This window comes from Cervus canadensis, chromosome 13 (assembly GCF_019320065.1).
Source record: "Cervus canadensis isolate Bull #8, Minnesota chromosome 13, ASM1932006v1, whole genome shotgun sequence".
Lineage (NCBI taxonomy): Eukaryota > Metazoa > Chordata > Mammalia > Artiodactyla > Cervidae > Cervus > Cervus canadensis.
In genome coordinates, this window is record NC_057398.1 from 16017137 (window position 1) to 16028215 (window position 11079).

At 41.0% G+C, this 11079-nt stretch overlaps 1 protein-coding gene across 1 annotated transcript in view; it reads right to left on the reverse strand.

The window, feature by feature from the left end:
• LAMC2 (laminin subunit gamma 2) overlaps positions 1 to 7776 on the reverse strand; it is a 76702-nt gene extending 68926 nt beyond the window's left edge. The window contains exon 1 of the mRNA XM_043485507.1: positions 7551 to 7776. The gene's annotated coding sequence lies outside the window, so the exon portion shown is untranslated. The remainder of the gene's footprint in view (positions 1 to 7550) is intronic.
• Between the last annotated feature and the right edge of the window lie 3303 nt (positions 7777 to 11079).

Consider the following 11079-nt stretch of genomic DNA (forward strand, 5'->3'; position numbering starts at 1 on the left):
CAGAGCAGCACGGGGAGGTAGCTAGCAGCCCGCCCCCTCCTCCAACTGGGAGGCCCAGTCTCCTGTGCTGCAAACTCAAATAAGTCAGCAGCTCTGATCAGCCCTGGCCTAAAAGTCAACAAGGAAAACAGGCCAGTTCAACAGTCACAACAAGGTCCCCTCACCCTCTGGCCTAGGCTCAATCTCTCTCTGAAATACAGTAACCCTACCCCAGCCTACCCACTCTGCTGACACCTCATTCCTTCCCTCACCATCACCTGGCTGGACCAGGGTTCCTCTCCTGGGTCCCCAGAACATCCTGATCACTAAGTCATCTGCTGACTGGTGGGCCTCCCTTATGAAGGCTAAGTACCGCTTTGTATCCGTAACAACTGGTATAGTATCTAGCACATAGTTGGTGCTCAGTAGATGTTCTGTTGGATTGAATAAGAGGATCCAGATTTCATATGCCTTTTACGTCATACAACATATTTCTTGTACCACTCTCAATAGGCCCTTTAGAAAATGTTTGTTGAGTCCAACTTTGAGTATCACCCAAGTTCAATGTCCTAGGTGAGTGAGTGGTGTCTAGAAATAGCAAGTGGTATATCTTATATTGTCACTTTCCCCAGGGAGGCTGAGGTCCATAATTCAAGGAGTTGGCTGTCAAGGAGAAGGCATTGGTTCCTACTAGAGATTTTTAAATTGTCAGAGGTAGATAGATAGTTCCATAGATGATTAACAACATAGATAGTTCGATAAATGATTAACAACATAAGGCAACCAATAATGCAAGGGTGTATCAAAGGGATTTTCAGTTTATGGTAATCAAGACCAGAGTGGGCTGCCTGGACAGCTAGGGATGACTTTGTGCAGACCATGGAGTATGAACCAGGTGTTCATGGATACCTGGGTTCTGAATACAGCACCAAGGAACCATAGGAGCGAGGAAGATTACTGCACCTGCTCTAAAATCTCCAGCAACAAAAAATGAGGACTAGAAATGAAGCTCCAGTTTTCTTATCCCAAGCTTGATTTTCTTTTACTCTGTCTAGGATTCAAAGAAATAATGTAAAGATTCTTCTCTCCCCAAACTCATTGTATCTGATCACTGTTAAAGTTTCAGGTCACAGAGATCAGGTATCTAGAATTTTCCCTTCTAGTATTTGGTACGTTGTAGCAGCTGAAATCATGTCCCTGAGTTGTCTATTCCCTGTGCATCTATTCATCAGTGATAGGTAATGCTCTGCAGAAACAAGGAGCAGAGCCCTACAAAATAAACTCCTGAAGGTAGTTTCATTTTAGTACAGATTACTATAGTTTATTATATCTCAGAAGTTCATAATATCTCAGGAGAAGACATTTCCACCTATCATAATTTTTAGATAGTAATAGTAATAGCTAACAAAAATACAGTACCTGCTTGTCATCACTGCTGTAAATGCTTTATACATAACCCTTCAGTCTTCAAAACAATGCTACAAAACAGATGGATTACTAATTTCCCCTTTCACAGATGAGAAAACAGAGGCATGGAAAGATCAAGTAACATTCCCAAAGTCCCATTGCTTATAAATGGCAAAACCAAGATTCAAAGTCAGGCAATCTAGTTCCAAGTCCACAACCCTTTGTTAGACCAGATTAAAAAGCATCATAAAAAAAGACAAGTTCACAATATTGAATGAATTCAATGTGCAGGCCATGGTGATTTATCAACGTCTCCATTATAAGCCAACCAGACTGTGGACTCTTGGCCCACATCAATAAAGCCAAGTCACAATGAACTCTGAACAAATACTTCTGATTTTCCTAACATGTTAGTTCTGAAAGGACCCCAGGGGTCACCTGGACCTGGGGTAGAAAATGGGCAGCAGGCTCCTGGGTACCAGGCCAATAGTAGCCTCTTGGATGTGAACAGAATACTGCACTGTTTCTCAGTTCCTCCCTCTTCTCTTTGCCTTATTCTGGGTCTCCTCATACATCTAAACAATCAGTCTGCTCTGGCTTTATTTCATTCATATCTTGCTCAGAGACCATACCAACTCCCTTTGCCAATTTGAATATTTCTGTAATACATTGTTGCAGTTCAGAGTGTGCTAGAGGTCAAAGGTCAAGGCTCTGGCGCCAGTGGATTCCCAGGGCCAAATCTTGGCTGCCTCATCTAGGCAGGTTACTTAGTTTTCTCTAAGTCTCCATTTTTTCACTTTTGTAAAATGGCAATAATAATAGAATACTTACTTAGTATGTTTGTTGGGAAAATTGAGTTAATCACAGATATGGGTTTCCCGGGTGACTCTAGTGGTAAACAATCCACCTGCCAATGCAGGAGATATAATAGAGGTGTGGGTGGTTTTGATCTCTGGTTGGGGAAGATCCCCTGGAGAAGGAAATGGCAACCCACTCCAATATTCTTGCCTGGAGAATCCCATGGACAGAGCAGCCTGGTGGGCTTCAGTCCATAGGGTCTCAAAGAGTCGGACAAGACTGAAGTGAGGGATCACAATCATCTATATAGTGCTTAGTGCAGTACCAGGCACACAATATGCACTACACAAGTAAGCCATGATAGTAATAATAATTGTTGTTGTTGCTATTATTGTCACTAGGCACCATCAATTTTTCCTTGTTATAATTAGTTACAAATAACATATGAGGAGACGTCCCTGGTGGTCTGGGCTCCCCTGCTGGTTCAGATGGTAAAGAATCTGCCTGCAGTGCAGGAGACCTGGGTTCAATCCCTGGGTCAGGAAGATCCCCTGGTGAAGGGCATGTCAACCCACTCCAGTATTCTTGCCTGGAGAATCCCATGGACAGAGGAGCCTGGCAGACTACAGTCCAGGAGGTCGCACAGAGTCAGACACGACTGAGCGACTAAGCATACACACCATGGCAACCCGGTGGTTGAATTCTCCTTCCAGTGCAGGGGTTGTGGGTTGGATCCTGGGTTAGGCAGCTGAGATCCCACATGACTTGAGGCCAACAAAACATAAAACAAAAGCAGTGTTGTAACAAATTCAATAAAGACTTTAAAAATGGTCCACTTTAAAAAAAAAAATCTTAAAAAATATATGAGAAAGGTAGGAGGGTTTCTTTTGTTTGTTTTTTGCTTTAATCCTTCTACTAATTGATTATTCCATCACAATTTTAAACTTCTGTGAAATGCTTGGTGTAATCCAGGTTCATGTTCTGATTACACTTACTTGGAAGTTGTTAATTAATTTGTATTTTTGCTGCATTATCTGGAAATCTCCTTCACATTCAGATTCACCTGGCTAATGTTTCAAAAATTTTGCATTTGAATATATATCCTTATGATGAACTTCAATTAACATGTGTTTTTCAAAAAAGTAACAAAAATCTATTTACTTTTCCATGTGACCCAAATGAATATTTTCTCAACTTCAGACAATAAACAGAAAGGAAATTTTATGTTGTGTATATTTTTACACAAAAATGTAAAAAAATAATCTTGATACTACTCAGCAATAAAACAGGATGATCTACTGATACTTAGGAACATAAATAAATTTCAAAGCGTTGTAAGTGAAAGAAGCCAGGCACAAAAGACCAGGTTCTATATGATTCCATCTATATGAAATTCTAGAAAAAGTAAAACTACAATAAAAGAAAACAGATCAGGAGTTACCAGTAGGGGTAGGGAATTGACTGCAATGGTGTGTAAGGATAATTTTGGGGGATGTAAGACATATTCAGAAATATGAGAGTGGTCAAAAGTAATCAAACACTTAAAACAGGTAAATTTGATCATATGTAAATTATTCCTCAATAAAACTAGTACTAAAAAATAAGAGAAAAATCTCAAAAAAAAGCTATTTGATAATTAAAATGAGTGAGTGCATGCTAAATCACTTCATTCATATCTGACTCATTGCGACCCTGTGGACTGCCAGGCTCCTCTGTTCATGGGCTTCTCCAGGCAAAAATACTGGAATGGGTTGCCGTGCCCTCCTCCAGGGGATCTTCCTGACCCAGGGACTGAACCCCTGTCTCTGCATTGGCAGGTGGGTTCTTTACCACTAGCACCACCTGGGAAGCCCAGTTAAAATGATACTTTAATTAAAATATGCAAACTTAAACCCAGAACTAGAAACAAAGCAGCATCTGCATAAATAGTGACAAAGCCAGAGCACAGAGTTCAGCCCTGACATTCTGCTGTTTCTGATACTCTCCAAGGAGCTTCAAGTGGAAGACATCTCAGGCCTTCAGGCCCATATACCACTCAAGAATTGCAGGGATATCCCTCTTCTGGTTGTTTTTGTTGTTATTAATTTGTTTTACTAAAGTGTAGTTGATTCAGGGGTTTCTTTTCTGGAGATCTGTTTCACCAGTTTACAAAAGCTAAGAGATGCCTTTCTGAAACGTTTGCTTAGGACCATGAATGTCAAACCTGTCTTGGACTTTTGTCCTAGGAAATCAGCCCTCGAATTTTCCTCTTTTCATTTCTAAAGTTGTCGCATTCATCTAGAGTGGAACCCCTGTATCAGTGGGGATAAAGTTTTCTGCAGAAGTTCTCTGATCAGAGATGGAAAGGTACTGGCGCATTCCCACAGGGCGGGGCCAGCAAGGCTGAAGCCTTGGAAGTCCCCTTTGTCCATTGTTTCTTTTGCAACTCTGTCATAGGCCTGGGGACTTTTTTTTGTTGTTGTTATAATGCTGTGTAAATCACTTTACAAAACTGTCATCTCTTCACCCCAACCTCCCAAACAGAACTGCAGATGACATGTTGATTTTCTGCCATGAGTTCCATGGTTACCTTAGTTAACTTTCAGCAGGAATGTCTGGCATGTCACCCGATTTCAAACTCACTTAAGATAAAAACTGAAGCACTGGTTGTTAACATGCCAGCAACAGACAGGGCTGCTGGGCTCAGTTCTAAGCCTATAATCTGCCGCAGATAGTTCTAGTTACGTCATCATTTGCATAAAAATTTTAAAGGCAAAATATTGCAATCAGGTGGAAAAAATCCCAACAACTCCCCTTTGTTCTTAATTGGTAAAGGAAAATGTCCATAAATGGAAATGGTTCGCTGTTTCCTGGATCAGCTGGGTAGATTCTCTGAGGCTGGCCTGACTCCAGGAGAGCATTGTTCTCTGAAGCAAGCACCCAGGCTGAAGTGGCAAGCTTCTTCTTACGCAGAAATGTATATGGTGTTCCCACAGCTAGTTTTTAGGAAGCAGAAGCCAGACCAGAGTTCAAGTAATACCTTTTACCTTTTTTAAATTGAAGTATAGTTGATTTACAATGTTGTGTTATCTTTGGGTGTATAGCAAAGTGATTCAACTATACAAACATATATATTCATTTTTAGATTCTTTTTCATTGTATGTTATTACATGATACTGAATATAGTCCTCTGTGCTATATAGGAGGTCCTTGTTGTTTATCTGTTTTGTGTAGTAGTGTGTGTCTGTTAATCCCAAACTCCTAATTTATCTCTCCCTTCCCCACCTTTAGCTGTTTAAAGAGAAGCTGGTGATGGTTTAGTTGCTAAGTCATGTCTGACTCTTGCAACCCCATGGACTGTAGCCTGCCAGGCTCCTCTATCCATTCGACTTACCAGGCAAGAATACTGGAGTGGGTTGCTATTTCCTTCTCCAGGGGATCTTCCCGACCCAGGGATCGAACTCAGGTCTCCTGCATTGCAGTCAGATTATTTACCGACTGAGCTACTAGGGAACCCTTTTAAGGAGAGATGATCCTTTTTTCTGTGGCTGGCTGGTGATGCACCTGGGACCAGGGAAGTGATAGGAAATCAAGAGCTGATCCCAAAGAACAACTTCACTTGTATCTTTTTTGATGTAGTTATCACAGGCAGAAATCATTTGTTTAACCAATACAAAAAGTGGAGAGGACTGAGGAGAAGGACACATGCTAAAAAATAAAAAATAAAAAAGACAAAAAAGAAAGAAAAAATAAAAGCAAGGGTGAAAGATTCTGTGAGGGAACTCTAGTAGATTCAGAGGGTGGTGACAGCTCTTGTGTTGTGGATGAAATTTTGTCATCTACTCAGGCGTGAAGTATCCATTAGTATTAACATATTAAATGCCACCCTCGATTCCTCACTTGTGCTTGTATGTGGACCAAAGATATTCAGAGCCGAGTGAGAGAGAAGGAGCCCCCTGCACTGACGTTCTCCCCTGGAATGCCTTGGTGGGGGGTAGGGCTGCAGGCATGACAAGAGAAGTCCAAAGAGGCGGGTGGCCACATTGGATCAGAGGTCCTCACTCTTGCCTTGTGGAAGCAAAAAGCAAGTTCAAGAAACAATGTTTCTAAATGTGCCTCTTAATTTCAATCTAGAACTCCCCACCTTTAATAATTTAAATTGTGAAGCCTGAAAAACCCAGTAGCGTTTAGATCTAATCCTCCGCCTTTAGTTAGGACATTTTGGATGCATTTTAAACATTTAATAAGAGCTTTGACCACTACAATACTGACGGCAAAGCTGTACTGAATATTCTGCATGCACCCAGCTCGGTGCTGGGAGCATTGCAGGGGTGTTGGAATTCTTTCCTCACCACTGCCCTCTGAAGCAGGTGCTATTATTATCCTCAATTTGAGGTTACCCAGGCTCCCTTACAAATCCATGCCAATGCCTCACTCTGGAGTTATTATTCAATGACAGTGTAAAAACAAATTAAGCCTCCCCCTTGGATAAACACATCCTTCTCCAGTTAAAAAAAAAAAAAAACCAAAACGCTGAGTTGAAGCTTCAAATAAGAAATGAAATGTCTAATCTTTTTATTTATTTTCACTTTTGCTGAGGCAATGTTTTCCCAGTTTTACTGAGATAGAATTGACAGCACTGTATAAGTTTGAGGGGTATGGCATAATGTTTTAACTTACATACACTATTGAAATGACGACCACAGTAAGTTTCGTGAACATCCATCATCATGTACAGATGCAAAATTAAAGAAATAGAACAAATTTTTTTTCTTCCTTGTGGTGAGAACTCTTAGGATTTATTCTCTTAACAGCTTTCATACATAACACACAGCAGAGTTAATCATATTTACCATGTTGTACACTACATCCCTAGTACCTATCTATCTTACTATGGGAGTTTGTGCGTCTTCACTGCCTTCATCCAGTTCATCCTCCCCTCAACCTCTGCCTCTGGTAACCACAAATCTGATCTTTTTTTCTGTGAGTTTGTTTATTTGTGAATGCGTACGCAGTCACTCAGTTGTGTCCAACTCTTTGCGACCCCATGGACTGCAGCCTCCCAGCCTCTTCTGTCCATGGGATTTTCCCAGCAAGAATATGGGATTTTCCTGGCTAGAACATGGGAGTGGGTTGCGATTTCCTCCTCCAGGGGGTCTTCCAGACCCAGGAATTGAACCCAAGTCTCTTTAGCTCCTGCATTGGCAGGCAGATTCTTTACCACTGAGACTCCATGAAAGCCCTATAATTGACCTACTAAATACCTAGTCTTTATAAACTATACTGTATTCTAGAGATTCCCCTCCTGTAGATCAGCAATAAAGGTTTGCTGATACATTTTCCTTTTCACATTGAGGTCACCCAGGTTCCCTCACATTACACATTACCTTTTGTAACTCTTCAGTGTGGAATGACTTCGAATTCTTAGGCAAAATCCTTTTGTATCTTCCAGTCGGGTCTTGATGGTCTTCTCTTGGCCTGATACCTTAATCCAGGTATAAGAGCTCTTTATTAAATAACTCAACTCTTGAACTCCTTAGGATAATTGGAAATTAGTTTCAGCATGGTGTAGTGAATCTGAGCCGTCTGAAAGAGCTCCGGAATTTAGTAGCTGTCTCCCTGGGTTCAGCTTTCCTAGGGCTTGGTTACACAGAAATCCCCAAACATTCCTGGGTGGTTCTTTAGCGGGAAGCTTGAAGACTGGATGAGACTTTGGTTAAAAGGTAAAACTGTGAGATCACTGCAATTATGGAAAGAGCTACAAATAATCACAGAAAAATCTAGAAACGTTCCTCACTAAGCTAAAAATTTCTCACAGCCCCAATGTGTCTACTTAGATTAAATGAAAGAATTAATACAGTGATTCAGACAACTTAAACCAAAAAACCAAAATGACACACTTATCCCAACTATCTGGCTATTTTAGGTGAATATATTTCAGGCCTGAATTATTTGAATAATTGTTTCAATGTCTTACCTTTTACTGCAGGAAGACGCAACAAAGCAAGATTTAATTGCTTTATCAAAGCTGCCTTTGTTATTTTCTTATCTCAGTTCAGTTCAGTTCAGTTGCTCAGTCGTGTCCGACTCTTTGGGACCCCATGACTTACAGCACCCCAGGCCTCGCTGTCCATCACCAACTCCCAGAGCTTACCCAAACTCATGTCCATTGAGTCAGTGATGCCATCCAGCCATCTCATCCTCTGTCATCCCCTTCTCCTCCTGCCCCTAGTCTCTCCCAGCATTAGGGTCTTTTCCAGTGAATCAACTCTTCCATGAGGTGGCCAAACTATTGGAGTTTCAGCTTCAGCTGAAACTGGAACTGAAGTTCATCATTCCTTCCAATGAACACCCAGGACTCATCTCCTTTAGGATGGACTGGTTGGATCTCCTTGCAGTCCAAGGGACTCTCAAGAGTCTTCTCCAACACCACAGTTCAAAAGCATCAATTTTTTGGCACTCAGCTTTCTTCACAGTCCAACTCTCACATCCATACATGACCACTGGAAAAACCATAGCCTTGACTAGATGGACCTTTGTTGGCAAAGTAATGTCTCTGCTTTTTAATATGCTGTCTAGGTTGGTCATAACTTTTCTTCCAAGGAGTAAGTGTCTTTTAATTTCATGGCTGCAAACACCATCTGCAGTGATTTTGGAGCCCCCAAAAATAAAGTCTGATACTGTTTCCACTGCTTCCCCATCTATTTGCCATGAAGTGATGGGACCAGATGCCATGATCTTAGTTTTCTGAATGTTGAGTTTTAAGCCAACTTTTTCACTCTCCTCTTTCACTTTCATCAAGAGGCTTTTTAGTTCCTCTTCACTTTCTGTCATAAGGGTGGTGTCATCTGCCTGTCTGAGGTTATTGATATTTCTTCCGGCAATCTTAAGTCCAGCTTGTGCTTCTTCCAGCCCAGCGTTTCTCATGATGTACTCTGCATATAAGTTAAATAAGCAGGGTGACAATATACAACCTTGACGTACTCCTTTTCCTATTTGGAACCAGTCTGTTGTTCCATGTCCAGTTCTAACTGTTGCTTCCTGACCTGCATACAGGTTTCTCAAGAGGCAGGTCAGGTAGTCTGGTATTCCCGTCTCTTTCAGAGTTTTCCGCAGTTTATTGTGATCCACCCAGTCAAAGGCTTTGGCATAGTCAATAAAGCAGAAATAGATGTTTTTCTGGAACTCTCTTGCTTTTTCGATGATCCAGCAGATGTTGGCAATTTGATCTCTGGTTCCTCTGCCTTTTCTAAAGCCAGCTTGAACATCTGGAAGTTCACAGTTCATGTATTGCTGAAGTCTGGCTTGAAGAATTTTGAGCATTACTTTACTAGCGTGTGAGATGAGTGCAGTTTCTTATCTCAGGGTCCTCTATTAAGTCAGCCCTGGGAAGTAAGTCAGAAAGTCATGGTAAAAGCAGCATATGGCTACTTGGTTTTGCAGCAGACTTGTTTATATGAAATTGAATATATTTTACATGTCTCAGTAAATTTAAAATGGATTATAGTTATGCTAAAAATTCTACACACACACACAGATAGGTATTACTTGAGCTCTGTGCTGTGCTAAGTCACTTTAGGCGTGTCCGGCTCTTTGTGACCCCATGGACTGTAGCCCGCCAGGCTCCTCTGTCCACGGGATTCTCCAGGCAAGAATACTAGAGTGGGTTGCCATGCTCTCCTCCAGAAAAATCTTCTTTGGAGTAAAATGTGTGGGCTTTTATTTGGTGTTCAGGTTTTAGTCTTGCATTCGATATTTCTAAGAAAAGGGCAATTCCAAACCTTCTACCCTCAAGGCCTGACAGAAAACCCATCTTTGAGGTAACGGTCCTAATATTATCTACATTTTACTCTTTCTTGCTAAAATTTTCCGAAGAATTTTTACTAACTTCATAAATAAATTACATTAATAAAAATTAATTTAATGAGCTTCCTTTTAGGATCAGATCAGAACTGATTGTCTAACCAGTCAACCACAAAGTTGACTTTCCTTCCGGAACACAGACAGAGCCAAGAATGATAACACATAAAATGCCATGCTGATTCAGGTCACCATCCCCTCACACAGAGCTAGGTTGGACCTCACCAGAGCACCAGTGGATGTTTTGGGTGTGGGTTGCCTCCATAATACTAACCTTAAATATTTAGGAAAACAGTCCAAAATTTCCTAAAATTTATTTATTAGCATGCTATGGAATTACCATCTGTAAATTTAATCAACTCTCTCTTTTAAATATCTGCATTTTCTAGAAGTTTCTGATCTGCCATATAAAATCAACCTTCTTTTATTTTATTAAAGGGATCTCTCAATTGTTCCTAGCTTTAGGATTTGCTAAACAGGAGTCATTTCTCAATCCCTTATGACTTTATTAGCTTTATCTACACATTCTTTGCTTTTCGGGATGAAAAATCCCATTTTTAGGCTCATGTAGTAGTCTTCCCTAGTGATGCTTTTGGTTGCTTTATTAAGGATATTTACAAGCTTTCCCATGGATGTATTGACAAAGAGAGACCAGATTGTAAAAGCATCTTACATTTGGATGCATCACAGCTTGCAAAACTGGCAACATAACAGTTTTGGCTGAAGAGCCCCTTGGGGGCTCTTGGGGGTCACCTTGTATGGTTATAGCTCAGACACCAGCATCTGGCAAAGGAAGTGTGCAGGGGTCGGGAAGGAGTACAATACTACAATCCAGCACAGAGTCTCTCCTGCCAAACCACATACCCTGGCACAGGCCAGCATCCAGCCGAAGGAAGGAAAACTTTCTCTTCTCGGTCTGCCCAGAGGGGTTCCTTTTAGCCATAAGCAAAAAATGGGAACCAAAGGATTAGTCCACATGATTTCTTGATTTTGTCTTAGACATGAAGCTGAATTCAGAGACCATCATTTAGTTCATCTGATGTGCATTATTTTCCA